This window comes from Epinephelus fuscoguttatus, linkage group LG23 (genome assembly GCF_011397635.1).
Source record: "Epinephelus fuscoguttatus linkage group LG23, E.fuscoguttatus.final_Chr_v1".
Taxonomy (NCBI): domain Eukaryota; kingdom Metazoa; phylum Chordata; class Actinopteri; order Perciformes; family Serranidae; genus Epinephelus; species Epinephelus fuscoguttatus.
This window is the reverse complement of record NC_064774.1, coordinates 32,949,164-32,969,681: the sequence shown is the minus strand read 5'-3', so window position 1 is coordinate 32,969,681 and position 20,518 is coordinate 32,949,164. Positions and strand designations below refer to the sequence as shown.

General features: G+C 40.4%; 1 protein-coding gene across 2 annotated transcripts in view; it reads left to right on the top strand.

Moving 5' to 3' along the window:
- The first annotated feature begins 4,388 nt into the window (after nt 1-4,388).
- Nucleotides 4,389-20,518, top strand: part of gal3st4 (galactose-3-O-sulfotransferase 4) — a 50,983-nt gene continuing 34,853 nt past the window's right edge. For both annotated transcript variants that reach the window (XM_049568869.1, XM_049568868.1), the window contains exon 1: nt 4,389-4,818. The gene's annotated coding sequence lies outside the window, so the exon portion shown is untranslated. The remainder of the gene's footprint in view (nt 4,819-20,518) is intronic.

Below are 20,518 nucleotides of genomic sequence, written 5' to 3'. Positions count from 1 at the left end.
GCCTCTGACCACCCAGCTCAACCTGAACCATCTCAACCCCCACGGCTACCTTTGGTAGATGATTCTCAGCTGTTTCCAGATATTGGAGCTGAACTGCCAGATGGGGAAGTCACGTGCCCAGAGTCAGATGGTGCAGCTGATGCTAATGCAGATGTGGCACAGTGTTGCGCTGACAATGACAACTTGCCAATGTTAGGGTTGGGAAGTTCAGATAATGGACATAGGCTAGACCAAGCACCAGATAATGTACATTCAAATGGAGAATCACATGACAAACAAACCGATGAAGAGAGAGAAACAGACAGGGCAAGTGGTGAAGATACAGTGATAAGGAAATCAGACAGGTTGAGGCGAGCACCAGGCTGTTTTCACTGGGGGGGGGGGGGTGTTATGGGCACTAAAGGTTTAACTCTTTAGCCTGAGTGTTAGACTGAAGCTCCCAGAACCTTCAGTCTGACATTGCCTCCATTGAAGGCGATTTACAAGGGGGAGGGAATTTGATTTTTCCCTAACCAATCAGTAGAGATCAACGACTCACCCAGAATCTGACGTCATTAGTATCCATGCCTCGGGGGTGCCGAAAACAAGCGAGCATTGCCCGTTTAAAATGTCTCCGTTGTCGTGCACACCCAGCTGCATCACTGTTTAATCCAATTCAGCAGCTTCCTGAATTTGGTCCTCCATTAATGCGAGTAGTGGCAAAATACCTCGATAGTATCGTTAATGTGGTCTGTAGGATCTGTAGCGGTTGCCATTATTGCTATCCTCACCAGTTACCCACCGGCGGACAGCTTGACATCAGCGTGGCGCTGATTGGCTAATCGCTAGACCCGCCCCCACCCCCGGCGTTCATTGGTCTTTCCATCTTTTGGACGAGATAAATCGCAGGTTCATTGCAGTATGCCAGACCAGAGATGCAAGCCTACTCAATTGAGTGGGTGGGGTCTATGGTCTGGAACCAGGCTATTAACTCTTCACAAGTCAGGCTGTTTTGACCCTTGGTGCATCCTGTCAGCTCTCCCAGTGAGAGAGTGCGCCCCCTGTTAGCGTCAGATTCCACCAATCGGGAGAACAGTGTGTGAAACTGCTGAGCTAAAACACGTTGATAAAGAGGAAAGCACAAGTGCGGGAACGAGTTATAAAGCTTAACAAGATTGTCAGTCTTGTTTCTTGAAGGAGTAACTGTCACGTACGCCAAGGGAGTTGGATTGTGTTTTTCTCTTACTCTGGAAACTCTAGTGAGTTAAATTAGCTCGTACATTAGCGTAGCTAATAGCATAGCGTCTTGCTAGCTTGAGAGAATATGAGCATTTCAGTTCATTTGTGTGAGATTAAGCTAAAACCAGTGGGAGTATTTTGAACAGTGTTTTGAACTGTTTTTTTGAACAGTATTTTGAACAGTGTTTTATATGGTGTTACTACACAGAGTAGCCTACTGAGTGGTTTGGATGTACAGTACAGGCCAAAAGTTTGGACACACCTTCTCATTCAATGCGTTTTCTTTATTTTCATGACTATTTACATTGTAGATTCTCACTGAAGGCATCAAAACTATGAATGAACACATGTGGAGTTATGTACTTAACAAAAAAAGGTGAAATAACTGAAAACATGTTTTATATTCTAGTTTCTTCAAAATAGCCACCCTTTGCTCTGATTACTGCTTTGCACACTCTTGGCATTCTCTCCATGAGCTTCAAGAGGTAGTCACCTGAAATGGTTTTCCAACAGTCTTGAAGGAGTTCCCAGAGGTGTTTAGCACTTGTTGGCCCCTTTGCCTTCACTCTGCGGTCCAGCTCACCCCAAACCATCTCGATTGGGTTCAGGTCCGGTGACTGTGGAGGCCAGGTCATCTGCCGCAGCACTCCATCACTCTCCTTCTTGGTCAAATAGCCCTTACACAGCCTGGAGGTGTGTTTGGGGTCATTGTCCTGTTGAAAAATAAATGATCGTCCAACTAAACGCAAACCGGATGGGATGGCATGTTGCTGCAGGATGCTGTGGTAGCCATGCTGGTTCAGTGTGCCTTCAATTTTGAATAAATCCCCAACAGTGTCACCAGCAAAACACCCCCACACCATCACACCTCCTCCTCCATGCTTCACAGTGGGAACCAGGCATGTGGAATCCATCCGTTCACCTTTTCTGCGTCTCACAAAGACACGGCGGTTGGAACCAAAGATCTCAAATTTGGACTCATCAGACCAAAGCACAGATTTCCACTGGTCTAATGTCCATTCCTTGTGTTTCTTGGCCCAAACAAATCTCTTCTGCTTGTTGCCGCTCCTTAGCAGTGGTTTCCTAGCAGCTATTTGACCATGAAGGCCTGATTCGCGCAGTCTCCTCTTAACATTTGTTCTAGAGATGGGTCTGCTGCTAGAACTCTGTGTGGCATTCATCTGGTCTCTGATCTGAGCTGCTGTTAACTTGCGAATTCTGAGGCTGGTGACTTGGATGAACTTATCCTCAGAAGCAGAGGTGACTCTTGGTCTTCCTTTCCTGGGTCGGTCCTCATGTGTGCCAGTTTTGTTGTAGCGCTTGATGGTTTTTGCGACTCCACTTGGGGACACATTTAAAGTTTTTGCAATTTTCCAGACTGACTGACCTTCATTTCTTAAAGTAATGATGGCCACTCGTTTTTCTTTAGTTAGCTGATTGGTTCTTGCCATAATATGAATTTTAACAGTTGTCCAATAGGGCTGTCGGCTGTGTATTAACCTGACTTCTGCACAACACAACTGATGGTCCCAACCCCATTGATAAAGCAAGAAATTCCACTAATTAACCCTGATAAGGCACACCTGTGAAGTGGAAACCATTTCAGGTGACTACCTCTTGAAGCTCATGGAGAGAATGCCAAGAGTGTGCAAAGCAGTAATCAGAGCAAAGGGTGGCTATTTTGAAGAAACTAGAATATAAAACATGTTTTCAGTTATTTCACCTTTTTTTGTTAAGTACATAACTCCACATGTGTTCATTCATAGTTTTGATGCCTTCAGTGAGAATCTACAATGTAAATAGTCATGAAAATAAAGAAAACGCATTGAATGAGAAGGTGTGTCCAAACTTTTGGCCTGTACTGTATACAGTATGCCCAAGTGTATCTTTATTTGTTGAATACATGATAATGTGTTGAATGTACTTATGTTAGTCTTATTGATATGAAGGTTATTCTGTTTATTCAATTCTAATATAATTTTATGTTTAATGAGAGATGTGATAAATGTATTTAATATGAGCAGTGTATTGCTCTACTGATGCCAGATTAAGTCAGTTTTAGTGGAATACTACAAATTACAAGAGAAATCCCTGGAAAAGAGGGTTGTAAAATTGAGTTTTGGAGAAATTGATGAGATCTCATTTGGAAATTATACTGTATGATGATTTATCTGATTTATTCTGTACTGCAGATTGCTTTTTTGATGACCCTGGATTTGTGGCTTGGATTTGATGCCTTGCTGGACTATGATGGCAAGCCGGTCATATTGATGAAGAATCCTGACAAAGACCTGAAAACACTGTGGCCAGCTGCTTTGGATCTCATTTTACAGGACTGATACAGCGGACTTGCAGAAAATCGCCAGATAAGGAGTAATCATCATACATCAATTTTTACTTCACAGGTAGAGAGACAAACAGACACTAAGGACATTTTATTTTATTTCATTTTATTTTGATTGCTAAGAGCTCTTGTTTCTTTACATTTTGGCGTTTTTGAGATCTGTTAAACTGAATCAAAGTGTTGGTTGCACTGCAATAAACCTGCCAGTTGTTCTTTAAGCATTTGACTTGTCGCCATTCATATTTACTCATCAGAACCTAAGTAATTAAAGTAGCATCATTACCTACAATGAATACAAGTGCTACATATGTATAATTGAATTTGTGCTCATTCGAAGGTAATATCATGAAGGACTGAATGACTTTAAAACAGTTTTTTTTATAGTGTAGATTTCTGTGTTTTCCTGGAACAAAATAATAATAATAATAATAATAATAATAATAATAATAAAAGAAACACTGATCTAAAAACATTGTTATCAGCTTTTGGCAAAATTGTTACTTTAAACATCGGAATCAGTATTGGCCCAGAATTTCAATATCCGTGCATCCCTAGTTAAATTAGAATGTTAATTTGTACATTTTATTATATATATTTTTTTCAATTAAATGTCATATACTATTCTATTGTTCATTCTTCTGAACAAGTTCATTTGTAATTCTTGATTATTGATGATAGTACAACATACATCCTGTACTCTGAGCCTTACACTGCTGTAATTCCAGTTTGTGGCTCATACTGTGTGCATAACTGAAGGTTTGCAAAAACCTGTTGAAGAGAATATTAAGATATGAGCATTAAGAAAAAAAACAATTCCTTTGAGTGTGACAGGGGCAGTCATGTCTCACAGTGGGCTCCAGCTGAAGCAGTGAGGGGGAGGTCGGGCACTGAGGTGGCCTGGAGGCGCTGGCAGCCAGGAGGAAGGGCAGGGGGGATGAGGAGGAGAACAGGAGGGATTGTGGAGGTTTCAGACGACCGCTCCGTGCTGCACACGCTCCTTCTGCGCCAGACGGAACTGTGAATAGCCGGGCTTTATCACCAACAGGACACGATGTGATATCTGTATTTGAGTTCGGGAGTTAGACAACAAGCCGGGGAGTTTAATGGACTTTTATCAGCGGTCTTCTGCTGGAAGTCCGCTGAAGGGCAACTACTCAGAGTCCGAGAGAAGGAGCTTATCGGTGACTTTGTTAATAACCACACTGCCGCCACCTTTTAACGCACAGTCCACCACGTCGACGGCGGTTTGAAACGAGGTGAGTCTACTTTTTATTTAGGCTAAATGTTAAAGCTGGGTAACAGGGTCGCGTGCGTCAAAGTGTAGAGCGCATTTAAACACCGGATGTTCGGTTAATTTTTCTCCAATAAACATTTCACTTTAAAATTCAAACGGGTTGCTTTGATTTGAGACAGAACACCCCACTGTGGGCTTCTTAAAAAATAAATCTATATGTACTCAACATGCAAAAATGTTGTTTTATTTTCTGCAATAAGCTACTACGCCTAAACACTGGATTCCAGTGCCGAATCTTACATATAGCCTATATTAGATTCACATACAATAATTAATAATAAGAAACCAATGAATTATGTAGCGATGTCTTTTTTACTTCCTGTAAAATCTAACCTAGCAAACAGCTTATGATTGTAATTGAAAAATGAATTATAGGTAACTCTTAATAATACACCTACATTTAGGTTACATTCACTGTAGATAGTCTATTCCTAACATTTACTGAAGATATTTAGCTCACTATATGCCAGCATAAGAGTTACTTTGTTCTGAAAGCTGTGGCCGGAAGTGTTTTACACTGCCTCGTAAAGGGTCGCACTACGAGTAGTCCATTGATTAATTGTAAGGGACTTGTAATTAACTTCTGGATAATTAGGGTGCGCTATAGGACATACATGCAGATTAGAAACTAATTTATTGTCCCTCTTTTTGAAAAACCTGATTGTTCACATGTAATTGTCACAGCCATGATTGTCTTGCATGTTTTAAGTACACAGTACCTGTAGGTTTATTGTCCGGGCATTTGGTCCAACAGTTTGAGATAATCTTGTTTGACTGATCCTGTAAGCATTAATCCGGCCTGACTGGGCCAGGTTAAACCGAGTGCACCCGGTTACTGGATGAGAGTATCAGAGGGGGGTACAGTCACAGGAATGGATCAGTGTGTTAGGATTTGTTATTGGGATCTAATTTGAGTCGTTTCTCTCATTGTGCTGTAGATACAGTCATTCTACTCTCCCAAAAAGCATTAATTAAATACCCAATATTTTATAGAGAAAAGCCCCATTAAACATTCCTTTTACACTTATAAATCACATTTGTTTTAAAAGATTATTTGTTTGACGTCAAAAACATCAATATAACCAAATAGTCAAACATGGAAACAAAAGGAAAAGTGAGGCTATTAAAATGCTTTTTTAAATAAAAGAAAAAAAAAGAAAAACATTTTCACAGTATCCATTGTTTTAGTCCTTTCAGTAACTCATATCAAAATTTAACTTTTATCCTCTAACATCATGCGCCTTCATTATTTTAAGAGTTGGACAAAGAAAAAAAAGTCTGACAATGAAGAATTTGAAAACATTTTTATAGTAACCTTATGAGAACATCTAAAGGAAATTTCCAACTTATACTTGCTTTTGACAAAATAATAATTGGTAAAGGTTAAGGGGGGTAAAAAAAAAAAAAAAAAAAAAGTGATAAAGTGTAGTATTGTGATAGTTTTGTGTGGCAATATCATATGGTCACACAGCACCAAGAATTGTTTTTTTTATGATAGACATTGTTAATATTACAAATACAAATTAACCTTTAGGTAGCCTAGAATAATATAACCAGTTGCTTTCTCAGTCCACTAAATACATGCTGCAAAAAAAGAAGAAAGAAATAGCTGAAGAGAGATTAACAGACTGAGAATTTTATCTTATTAGATAAAACATTTAAGTTTTCCTTTGGGGACATAATTTATAGTTATTAAAAAGGTAATAAATAGCAGTATATAGCTATATATTTTATCGCAGCACTCAGCATAATGCAGCATATTTAAAATGACAGTAATATTGTATCGTGACTTAAGTATCGTGATTATATGATGTCGGGAATCATCTGGTGATTCCCTCCCCTAGCAGAGGTACGCTAATACACTTAAAGTGCATAAAAATAGACAATTATTTAGTTACATGACGTGACAATTTCCAATTTTCTGTTTTTAATAAACCCTATTTGATTGTTGTGAATAAGGTTTGGTAAAATGGGTTCCAACCAAAGAGCTAGGACTTTAGCGAGTATTTTGGCATCTACAGGACAGAGGCTTATAGGTCTATAGTTTCTACAATCCAGTGGATCTTTGTCTTTTTTAGGAATAAGGGAAATTGAGGCTTGGCGGAGGGAAAGGGGAAGTTGCCCAGCACTGAGAGACTCACTGAACATTTCCAGCATGGGTTTTATCAGGACCTGCGTAACTTTAAAAAACTCGACAGAGAAGCTGTCTAGGCCTGGGGCTTTTCCGCTTTGCATGGATTGGATGGCACAAAAAACTCGTTGCAGGTAAGAGGATGGTCAAGCCGAGCCTTACGATCAAGACTAATAGTGGGAGTTTGTATGTCGCTGAAAAATGACAGCACATCTGGATTAGATTCTGACTGGTAAAGGGAGAAGTAGTAGTCTGAAAAGCATCTGTTTATGTTGGCTGGATTAGTGAGGATGTCACCAGCAGGGGAACGAATTTGAGAGATCAGATTTTGAGCCATCTGTTGTGTCAACTGCAAAGCTAATAATTTACTGGGTTTTCCCCCAAATTCAAAGTAAGTTTGTTTTGTCTTGCGAAGTAACTGGATGGCTTAATTAGTAGACAAGAGGTTGAATTCAGTTTGCAATGCAAGCCTCTTCTTGTATAGATCTGGATCTGGGGAGTCTGCATATTTTTTATCTAAATTGAGAATATCAGAGGACAGTTTCAGCAGTTTGGACCTCTGTTGCTTAGCAATGTAAGAGGTGTGAGAGATGATCTGTCCTCGGATATAAGCTTTAAGTGACTCCTAAATAATACAAGGTGACATGTCATACGGATTACTGTTAATTTATTATGCTGATCTGTTCTGTACGACATCTATTGCACGTCTGTCCATCCTGGAAGAGGGATCCCTCCTCAGTTGCTCTTAATTTGATCAATCAGGGTGAGGCCATAATTCTTGTCTGATAGCAGGAGAGATGGTCTACAGTCATTTGGTTTCTCTAAAAAGTGAACGTCTAGCAGCAAAGGTGTCTGAAATTGTAATACTCTCATATGAGCAAGATTGGAGGTTGGACAGTAATTTCTGGTCTATGAAAAAATAATCTATTCTTGAGAAAGATTGGTGAATTGGGGAAAAGAATGCATATTGTCGTGTAGTGGGGTATAGGAAGCGCCACGCATCAGTGATACCATAATCATCTAGGAAAGACTGGATATAGGGCTGGGTGATATGGATTAAAACTCATACCCCCGTATCATTAGGCCGTATAACGGTATACGGTATGGTACTGGTATTTTATACAGAGCGAGAAAAGTTATTCATTTTTACTCAAAACCATAAGTATATCAAAACCTGTTTTCTTTAAAGACTTAAATCACATTCAAAACCTTACAGGTTTGTCTTTATCTGCTCAAGAAAGCACGGCTGTGAAAATAAATGTAAACAACATATCTTTCCTGATGGAAAGAGATGCACAGTTATGTAAAAATTAAATCTATGATAATAGCCTACATTTTATACCAATAGGCATAATTCTGATTGTACAGGGCTTGAGAGCTGTGCAAATATCAAAACAGTAAAGAGCATTAAAGTAACAACAGGCCAACCCTGGATGAGAACATAGAGCGTATGTTTCACATGAAAACAGATTTAAATGAAGATGCCAAAAATGGCTAATAGATACCTATTGGTATACCTCTGCTCCTACAGAGCTGTGTGAATAACAAAAATGTAAACAGACCGATTCAAGAAATAGGTTGACCTTGACTACAGCTTAAGTACAAATGGGCAAATATAAAAAATGTACACACTACACAGGCCTGTTTCAAAATACACTGTTCAACAATGAGTAAACATGTGATAAAATGTAGGCCTATAGAAAATGACCCATAAAATGGTTTAGGTATACAATAATGCCAACATTAGCAAAAACAATAGGTCTAATGCCAATACTGAGGTAGACAAAGTACGTCATATCTTCCTGTGTAAACCTGCACATTTCTCACAAGTTTTGAGCAGGGAAAACTAGCCTATCCACTGTTTCAGGCTTCAGGGATGCTATGTAACAGGTAATAATGTTGCCACTGCAACTGAAAACTCGCTCAGAAGGACAACTGGTTGCAGGTACTAAGAGATATTTCTTTCCAAGGCAGCTAAGTGCTGGGTAGGCCATTTCGTTTTCACTCCACCATTTAATTGGATCTGCATCACTGTTTGCCCTAACTGACAGCAAGTAGTTTGAGAGTTGATTTTCAATTTTGTCCAGCTGTGTCAGTGAATTGCTACTGGTCTCTGCACTCCGTTTGAAGAAGCTGGCCAATGACTTCTTCTTTGTTGGTGGTGCCATTGTTGCTTCTTGGTCTACAGGCATCACAGCTGGGTCTGGCTCACAGCTTCCCTCATCAACCAAGAGAGACTTTCCCTCAACCACAACTCTCTGTTTCAAGGAATCAACCCTGTCTTTTTCAATGTATGCATCCCTGAAACGTGTATACACAAATGTGGCCATGTCCAACAGGTCACTTACAGCTGGATCAGAGTATTTGTCACTAAGATAATTCAAAATGCAGGTCTTCATTGATCTGCACAACTCGTTGTCACTCTCCTCTGCCAAGATGCTGGTGGTGAAAAGATGAAGGACAGGTCTGACATAGGTCACATAGTCCTCCCCTCACAATGCATCCGTGAAGTCTTGGAGGGGTTTTAGAACCTTTTGCACTGTCTCCAGCACCTCAATGTCCTGCCAGATGAGGACTAAGTGCCTGGTCTTTTTGTCTGAGGAGAGTACTTTTGTGATGGCCTCCTCCTGCTCCAGGATCCTCTCTATCATCAGCTGTCTTGATCCCCAGCGTGTGACAGACTCTGTTATCAGTTGATGAGCGGGAAGACCAAGCTGTTGCTGAACTTCGGCAAGCTCCCTCCTCTTAAGCCAGCTGAAGGAAAATGTGCTGACAATCTTTTTACACAGGTTAATGGCCCTTGTGATGCGGCTGTCATCCATTCCGTGTCCTGTTAAATCAGAAACATACATGCTGAAGAAAAATCAACTTCAAAGACAGTGACAAAACATAAATAGGTTAAAAACAAAAAAGAGGACGTGTAAGTCAGTGATGAACCATCAACTGAATTGCCCACACATAGGCCTACAACAAGCTATCTCAAGCAAATATGATGGACAGGCTAGGCATATTTTTATAAGTAACTTGGTTTAAAATCATTTCTTAAACACTATTAATTAGGCTACTCACCAATTGCCAAATGAAGCCGGTGACCGAAGCATTGCATCCTCAGTCAGTTTTTCAGTTCCATTTCTTTGACGATGTTTGCTCCATTGTCCGTCGTAATGGCAACCAGCCCGTTTTCGCTAAGCCCCCAGTTAGCAAGTGCATCCTGTAGAGCTTTGGCTATGTTTTCAACTGTGTGGCTTTCCGGAAAATAGCTGGTTTGGAGGCATGCTGTTTTTATCTCCCAATCTTCAATGAAGTGCATGGTCAAACACAAATATGGTTCGCAAGTGCGCCTTGTCCACACCTCAGTAGTCAGCCTGAAATGTGTCACATTTGCTAGCCTGTCAGATAAGTTCTGTCGTACCTTTGTATACATTTCTGGGGGAACCTCTCTTGCAAAGTAACGGCGACTTGGTAACTGATGTTCTAAGCATGTCTTTGAAGCCTTTTTGTTCAACCACAGAGATTGGGGCCACGTCCTTGGCAAAGTGGCCGGCCACCGCCTTAGTTATGTTGCGCCATTTATATATATTTTTTTTATTGGAAGGCTGAACACTGGTAAATGACGCTTGCGATGAGACTTGTTTCGAGATAGATTTCACAGACTGCGGGTTCTTGGAACCTGCATTTCCACGTAGTTTCATACTTTCTTCGTAAAGCAGTTTGTGGAACTGCTGTAGGTGATGGAAGAGATTGGAAGTGCTCCAACCTTTAGAAACGACTTGCTTGCGGCAGGTTTTACAGATAGCGTCTTGTTGCTCCTCATCTTTAATCCTATATCCAAAGTACATCCAAATTACAGAGCCATTGTTTTTTTTCTTCGGAACTAGCTCCTGCTCATCATCAACCGTACTACTCTCTGCTAAGTTGTTTGCTTCTACTGGCACCGCATCAGCCATGTTTTCTGAAAACTTTCTGTGTGAAAAGAGGGACAACAACAAGTGGGACTGAAGCGTACGTGCACACGCAAGGGGCAGAGTTCGAAGGCCCTGAACAGTGAAAGCTGCACCTGATTGAAAAGCAGCGGAGCAGGCGTCTTAAAAATAATAATAAAACACCGGTATGGCGGTATTGTCTCAAATTCATATCTCCTTCAAAAATATACCAGTGTAAGTCATAACACCGGGATACTGCCCAGCCCTAACTGGATAGCTCTGGCTGTAAGAGAACTGGTGCTTTGCTTAAGAGAGGAGCAGTCTAGAGAGGGACTTAAAGCACCGTTAAAGTCTCCCCCCCATAATAAGTTGATGTGAATTAAGATCAGGAAGAAGCGACATTAATTTTGTGATTAATTGATGATCATCCCAATTTGGTGCATATACGTATATTGCAGAGTGCGACCTTGGTGGAATATAGACAGCCTGATTGAATCACAAATCTCCCCAGGGGATCCTCAAGCGTGGTGGAAGGGGTAAACTGTATATTATTCTGGATAAGGATGGCTGCACCTCTGGCTTTGTTCTGAAATTTAGAGTGAAGGATCTGTTAGATCCCAGGTCTGCTGAGATAACGGTGCTGAGATGACTTGAGATGCATTTCCTGTAGGAGGATAATATCTGATTTTAGACCCTGAATATGATTGAACACCTTATTTCGTTTTATTGATGAATTGGGGCCTTTAACATTCCAACTTAAGAGTTTCACCACACCTCCACTGACTAAAGCCGTCTTATTTTTCTGGCTATCTGACATATGAGAAGTGAGTAAGAATTTGGCCTGGACAAAAAACCTTGTATGACAGATAGCTCAAGAGGCAAAAGGAGAATAAAAACAAAAGAAAAAAGGGAAAAAAATACTGCCAGGACTAGCAGAAGGCTATAGAAAATGAAAAAGAACAGAATAGAACGTCCACTAAACAGGAACAAGGGATATTCAGAACTAACCCAAGTACCAATGGGAAATATCCCCTAGTGGTACTAGCCTGGCGTTGCCAGACCCAATTCGCAAAACGCGAATGAGTCTGGACACAGAATGTACATTTCCTCGGTGTCAACAGCTGTCATTCAAAGTGCCCAATCAGAGTAAATGAAATGTGTGACGTAGGCTAGCACAACACCACTGTAAACAGAGCAGCAAGCCGCAGCGGAGATGAGCTGTGATTATGTTTGGGAAAGAGTGTTGCTGTCTTTGCGCATTTCCTCCTTACTGTGGACTCCGAGCTGCATGACTGTGATTCCCAGCTTGGTCGCTTCCCTGACCTGCCCCTCCAGGAGAGCAACTAGCAGAGAAACAACAATAGCCACTGGGTTTTCACTGAGTCCCATCTTTTTCCCGGTCAACTGAGCCAGTTGGTAAAGTAAACTTTTACCAAAAAAGAAAAAACACATCCTTTTTTTATCAATAAAAGCTTTCAGTGCAGTCGTTTGTTCTGCTTTTAAAGAAAATGTACATTCCAGTTCTTTCAACACATTTACCATTGCAGTTTCAAAATCAGTAGCCATTTTGGTTGTTCACGAAATGCATTCACTCCACTCCTTGTCCCTCCTATTGTGATGACATGCCCGCCCCAAAGTAATAAACAGTTGTGATTGACCCAGTAAGCTTTAACCGATGCCAGAATGTGCCTTAATGATCGCATCGTATGATCTGTGGAGCGAAATCGAATATGGGCTAGCGAGATTAGGATGGTTTCACCAGGCTATAGTGGTACAGCTGCCCATGGCAAAGCAGATTACCCTCAAGGATACACCTTACCTTGAGAGCTCTGTGAACATAATTTACTCTGTTTGACATACAAACATTAGAATGTCAGGCTTACTAAAACATATTACGATAATAATAACAGAATTACAGTAACAGTAAATGCCTAGTAATGACTGGAACAGTCATTACTAGGCAAATTATTCAGCCTAGGCAAATTATTCAGCCCATTTGCTACAGATAGTTATTAATCAAGCGGGGGACCAAACCACGACTAAGGCAGAACCAGAGAATGTCAGCTGGTTTGTTGTCCATCTAATGCGGGAGGGGCAGATTGTCTTACCGGGGAGGTTAGAGTCGGTTGAATGGTATCCTTGAAGAAGGTGACAGTAGAGGACAGTTGTTAGCAATTTTTTCATTACAGCTGATGTGATTTCTCTAGCCGCGGCTGCTCCACGGAGGTTTCCTAGTGTCCGCTAGCTTGTTTTCCATGTTGTTAACGTTAGCTGCAGTTGTTGGCTCTGAGTCCAGTTTTGGTCCCGTTTCGTCTCATTTGTACCGGAGGCTGGCATACTGTATATCGCCTTAGCGATCGGTAAGGAGAGGTTGAAAAAATAAAAAAGAATGATAGGCTTCACAAAAAAGCAATTTTAAAAGTCAGGTTCACAGAGCAGCTTCATTTGGTGGGTAAAAAAGACGCTAGAAACACAGTGAAGATTCCCTAAAAGAACAATTGGTTTTGTTATTTGTTGGTCTTGAACCGAGATCTGCAGCTTGGCATGATGTGTCTTGCCCAGGTGACCATCCACCTATGGATGACAAAATCACCTCATATATTATGTCACTTTAGAAACATTGATATGACACTAAAAACCATACAAATGCAAGGTACCATGGTTTGCAGAAACGTACAATGGCAACATTTTTTTCCAATGACTACATTTTAGGTACAATGCAACAGCTAAAGGAAACTCATAGACCTGGTCCAGACCAACTGCTCTTTACATTGTACTTAACAGACACTTAGTTCATGTATATTAAGCTACATTTTAAGTAGTTTGTCCCCAGATATACTAACAAAGCAGTTAAAATAGTTGGAAGACTGATCAGTCACTACAAAATGAATTGTATTTGGCATTACTGCTCTATGAAGCTGATTCTGTTGGACTCTACTTTGCCTTGAGTACATGAGAACTCTCTTAGACATACTGTAAGAAAATGTACTGTGGTCTTGTAGGAAGGGATTGTGCCACTGGGCCGTGCTGTCACACCTGTTTGATGAGATGGACATATAACTGAATGCTGTGCTGTCCTGCTAAGAGATAACTCCATTGAGAGCTTTGATAGCTAAATTTATTGTACCACTCATGTTTAATCATAGGTGTGGATTTCTGGAAGGGAGTGGGGGTGAGGGAATAAGGGGGGATCTCTCCCCCCTGCAATATGCAATGTACATTTGTCCCCAACAGTAGAACAACATGAGGAAAACCTTAGACTAACGTGCAAAAAAAAAACAAAAACAGGTTTTTCTTTTAATTAATGATTTGTTAATCAACAATCACATGTCAGTTCGAATTTTGTGTGTCAAATTGGGACCGCTAGACAGCAAATTCCGAAATGGCTTTTTGTTGGCAGTCCACCCCTGGAGTGTTGGAATGGGGGGATATGTTGAACTGCCAATGTTTGGGAAATTACAAAACTTAGCTGAGAAGGGAGTTTAAAAAGATTGAAATCTAGGGTAGGGGTGTAAACTGTTGCCTAAGTATCTTTGTTTTCCTTTAAGAGTGAAGTGCAAGTGAGTTAGGGAGAGTGACAGAGGGTTGAGGAGGAACCACTGCATGATTCATGCATGTAGCAAACCTTGGAGATTAAGTAAGACCCGGCACGTTCATGTAGAGATTTTGAAACTGTGTGGTCCATGACCTGCAACCTTCTTGCTGATAACTTGTATGTAGTGGTGGCAATGTCTGTATAGTGGCCTTGTGTTGTGCAACAGTATCAGAGAGCAACTTGGTAGCACATTGGATAACCACAACAATTGTACATTTTACGAGAAACACATGAAATTTCTCATACATTTAGTACGTACCACAGGTTTTATTTTCAGATGTGGAGGAAAGTGAAGTTTGGCTGCTGAGGACTGTGAGAGGTCAAATCCAAGATGACTGCCAGTCCATCGGGTCTTATAAGTGCAATGGTCTATTTTCGAGACATGTACGCAAACAAATTCCATTTGTAGTTTATACAACACACCCCTACAAACCACACCCACCGCTAGTACAGGACAAACCCACCAGCTTGACAGTTATCTGAACCCCGCTACAATGCCACACTGTAGTAAATGAATAAGACGAAATGTGGCAATAATCCACTTTACAATTCATAATACATGAAGACATGACTAATTTTATCAGAATCAGGATCGTGTATAAGAAGCAAGAATAAGAGTATGAAATCAATCAATCAATCAATTTTATTTATAAAGCCCAATATCACAAATCACAATTTGCCTCACAGGGCTTTACAGCATACGACATCCCTCTGTCCTTATGACCCTCACAGAGGATAAGGAAAAACTCCCCCAAAAAACCCTTTAACGGGGGGGAAAAATGGTAGAAACCTCAGGAAGAGCAACTGAAGAGGGATTCTTCTTCCAGGACGGACAGACGTGCAATAGATGTCGTACACAACAGATCAGCATAATAAATTACCGGTAATTTGTATGACACAATGAGACAGAAAGAGAGAGAGAGAGAGAGAGAGAGAGATGCATAGCTTACAACAACATTAATGAAAGTAATAATATTATAATTATAATTCTGGCTATTGTGGTACAATATGTTGAAAGTATATATTAATATGTGATAGTATACATATGTGACAATAATCATATGTGTGTAATAACAGTAGAAGTATGACTAATGATAACAGCAGCAATAGAAGTATGTTAGTATACACCAACAGAATAAAACAAGAATTGAATAAGAGTTATGTAAGATGTATAAGAAACGAGATTCACCCCTTTCTATTACCTATGCCCTAACCACAACCGCCTCTCTTTTAAATAATATTCATAGCCAGCTAATGGCTAAGTCAGCATTAGTAAAAGTAACGAGATGTAGCCTTCCCATTACTCTTACCCTAACCATAACCGCCTCTCTTTTAACATATTTCATAGCTAGCCAATAGCTAATTAGCATTAGCATAAGTAACGAGATATAACCTTCCAATTACCCTTTTGCTAGCAGTCCTAAATAGCTAATCGCTAACTTAGCAGTTTCATCAGGACTTTTGCTCCCAGGCCAAAAGAAACTTTTTGAACTAGAACCGGTGTTTTCCAATGGTAACGATACGCTAATCCTCTTTCATTCTTTTGTTACACCTCAGACGGGACATGGTGATCATACCTCCCCATATCTGACTGCCATCTCAAAGCATTGGTTGTTTTACTTTGTAACCAAGCGTGTAAAATGATTTATGATTTCTTATGACTCCTTAACAGACACCGATACATTTGGTGAACATGTAACATAATTCTGTATTAATTTCAGCTCCCTGTAAAGTGAATAAATGTGATGTTTCCCAGCTAACGCTCTGCTCGTCTGCCTTAACAATGCAGTTTACACATTTTTATAACTGCTGATTTATTAAATTAGAGTTCTACTGAGTGAAACATAATGCCTAATTTAGCAGCAGTATCAGTAATATAAAGTAGTGGTAAAACAAATAACCTATGGCAGAGGTAAGAGTAGTAAGTTGTTCAGCAAAAAAAAAGTTGATCTGCCATATACGTCTGCAGTGCAGTCCAACATCAGGCAACATTCTGCATTAGCCAATCAAATACATTCATATTTCAAGTAGAAGCCTCTTGATGTGTTGTATACGCAGGTGTACACCTGATAAGCTCTGTGGATTTTTTTAATTTTTTTAACAGTTTTCAGCAGTGACCCAAAATGAAAATCTGTGTAATTCTAGAGGGTTTTTTTTTCTGCTCATAATATGATAGACAATATTTTACAAGTCTGTGGTAAATCTGCAGGGACGTGGTTGGACATTTGCAAGCACAAATTCTGTGTAAACTTGACTTTCTGGTTCATTATTTCCTGGGCCATATGGTTAAGGTGGAGTAGGAGGAGGGGGAGGCTGGTTAAGGAGCAGCTGGTGTTGCACTCCTCAACAAAGGCGGCAGTTAACCGATTAGAGGCTTTACCTCTAAATTTAGAACCAGAGCAGCGTCCTGTTGCAAACAAACCAACCCTGCATCAGGATTGTCTTGAAGACAATCACTCTTTTTGTTTGGCATTTTACCCAGTTTGTTAAGAAGTATGTCAGCGTCTCTGGCACTCACACGAAGTGTGAATGCCCATAAGCTTGCAAACAAGTATTAATGACACCCAGCATGTATTCTCAATTAACACTTCCTGGCAGTGTACCCACCCTAAAGCCTTAAACAAAGTGTGTACACATAAATACTAATAGTGATCCTCAGAGTATATACTCGTACAATTACTGACAACACTCTTCATGATCTCCTAAATAACCTGTCTCCACTCAAAACTAGATCTTTAACTTTTACGTCACCCTGGTTTACACCCACTCTCAGACTTCTTAAAGCTAAAGGTCACCAACTTGAACGTCTCTATAGAAAGACTGGTCTCACTATCCATAAGGAAATGTATTATAATCATATCTCTCATTATAAAGATTATATCAAGCAAGCCAAATCCACCTACTACTCTGGTTTAATTAATTCTAATGAAGCTGATTCTAAAGCTCTTCTTCTGTGCTCAGAAATATCACACAACCTCCTGATTCACTTCCTCCCCATATGTATTCCACTGCCTTCTGTAACACCCTCATTTCCTTTTTTTCTACTAAAATCACAAATATCCATCAACAGCTTGTTCCCAACTGCTATTTATCTTCCTCTCTTCCCTCTTTGCTCCCTTCTCAGTCCCTTTCAGCATTCACTCGATCACCTGTTGCTGAAGTTTCTGAAGTTTCTGGTCTAATTAAGAAATCCAAAACATCAACCTGCCAATTAGACCCTTTTCCAACTGTTCTAGTCAAAGCCACTGTCCTCTTTGGCCCCTCTCATCACACACATAATCCACTCCTCTCTCAGCACTGGAATTGTTCTCTCACCTCTCAAATCAGCTGCTGTTACTCCTATACTGAAGAAGCCTGGTGCAGATCCCAATAACTTCAATAATCTCCTCCCTATTTCCAACCTTCCATTTCTTGGCGTCACACATACACCCCCTGACTGGTTTAAATCTTACCTCTCTGGCTGCACTCAGTTCGTTCAGCTGAAATCATTTACCTCGCACCCCCTCCCAGTCTCCACAGGTGTGCCCCAGGGCTCTGTCCTGGGGCCCCTGCTATTCATCATCTACTTACTCCCCCATGGTCACATTTTCCATAAAAAACACATTAATTTCCATTGCTACGTGAATGACACCCAGCTCTACATCTCCTCCAAACCTGATTCCACCCTCTCTCCCTCATTCCGTACTGACTGCCTTCATGAAATAAAGTCCTGGTTCACATGCAGTTTCCTCAAATTAAACAGTGATAAAACAGAAATGTTACTAATCGGCACTAAATCTACTCTAGCCAAAGCCCACAGTTTCATCATATCGATCGACAATTCTTCCATCCTCCCCTCCCCTCAGGTAAAGAGACGCTTTTCTTCTCATCCCACATTAACAACATAACCCGGTCAGCCTACTTTCATCTCTGAAAGTAGATTCTGACACTCTGAGCGGCGCTCAGCATGGCTCCTCTGTTTTCTTCCGGCAACAAAGCTCTCGCGAGATGACGTCACACACAGCCCAGAGGAAGTGAAGGGTAATGGAAACGCTTAGTATGCTATTTAGAGAGATAACACTGGCAATCTGAACCAGTCAGTGGCGAAAAAAAGCACTTTTAATGCGCAAACTTATACGGGACACATTTGCCCCCATATATATACCATTTTAGCTCGTTTCGCGGCTGCCAGCTGCATCCGCCTCCCTCAATACTGAACCAATTTTAAAACGAGTTGTACCTATGAATCATACGCACACATACACATGGGGAAATAGGGCCCAGGTTGAAAAACATCGAAGTTATCCTTTAATATTGGCATGTATTAATTAGTTATCATTTAACAAACATTATCTATATGCAACAGCATTACTCAACTTACATGGTTTGTTTGGAAGTCAGTCGTCTGTGTTATTGATTCAGATCACAAGAGACAGCATGTGTATGCTGCCTGACGCCGCATGGTGCGTTTAAAGACGGCTCGGAAAAACACGTTATCACATGTTCAAAACGACTTGAACAGTTAACGGCTGTAAAGAGTGCGGGGGACAGAGGGCACAGATACGGGAAGTACGGGGAACATGTCCCATGCGTACCCCGCGTCCGGTACGCCCATGCCCTTTGCTATTGCATGCAGTAATATCTTCAGGTCAGGTCCATAAAGATGGACAGATGCTCCCAGTATCACCAGTCTGGTATATTCAAGTGATGAGAGGATATTGTGCTGAAAGAGGACCAGATGATTCTGTATAATATAGTGTAGGAGGAATTGTTGTACTGTTATCACATAATTTAATAAATATTAATAACAGGAAATGAGAATCAACACACAATTATTCATGTGCTCAAAATTCCAACTTCCATAATAGCAAGAGCTCTGAATGGAACACATTGCTTTATTACTACAAGTAAGCCAATGTACTTATACTGTATTTCCACCAACAGTAAGAAGTAGGCTAGTTGAGGCCCACGCAGGCCTCCTAGAGAGGGCTCTCTGAAGAGCTTATACCTGCTCAGATTATTCTCATGTCCACTGATGCTTTGTGGTGACTAAAACACCCGTCAGCTTTAAATGAAGCTCAAGCCTTACCACTCATCTCACTCACTGCTCTCAGGAAATCTGATCCTTCAAATTCTGGAGGTGGAGTTAGTGAATAAATGGGAATGAAGAGGAAGAACCTTTTTGGTAGTCCACATTGACTAGACCTCATCTTGTTGTTCTGTAGACCTTAATTAATTCTCTTTCAAATTTTTACCTGATAATCTTTAAAATTTTGACATGAGAAAAGAATATTTCTGAACATATTCAGACCTTTCACTTTTTGAACCACTCGGGCTGCCCAATTCAAGGATAATCAGAGACTTCTTCCAAAGCCACTGTCACTGTGTGATTTAGTGATGAGCTATTCACATCTTACGTCAGGGTAAGTCAATTCTTTATGTGTAGATTTTAATTACATTTTTGCTGGACATACTACAGTATGGGCCAAATAATTAAACACGTGTTAAACATGTGTCTCATCAGACCAAATATTTGCAACTAGTGAAGGCAATTTCTAAAGGAATTACAGTGTGAATGATGGATGCTGATAAACTGACGCTACACTCAGTTGCTGGCATAAATGTGTAAATATAAGGTGAAGTACTGTAGTAGTAACAGTTGGAAAATGGCAATGGGTTTAATTAGTAGGAATGTCACTGAAAACAACAATAATGTAAAAAAGATGTAAAATATATAAAGTTTTTTTGAAAAGCTGATGCCGCCATAAATTGCTGGCTTTAAAAGTAAAATAATGCCCACAATATATGAAAGATGTGGAACATTGTTAAGTTTTAGTTGAGTTTCTAGCTGAAAAGTATGAATCAGAATAGAAGAGCTGAAAAATAGCTTTAAAAAGCCTAAAAATGTCTTGAAGTAACAGTGTGTATAAGATTGAGGAGGACTTAGGGGCATCTAGCAGTGAGGATTGCAGACTGCAACCAGCTGAATCTTCTCCCGATTAGAATTCCTTCAGTACTCATTATTCAGGAGCCC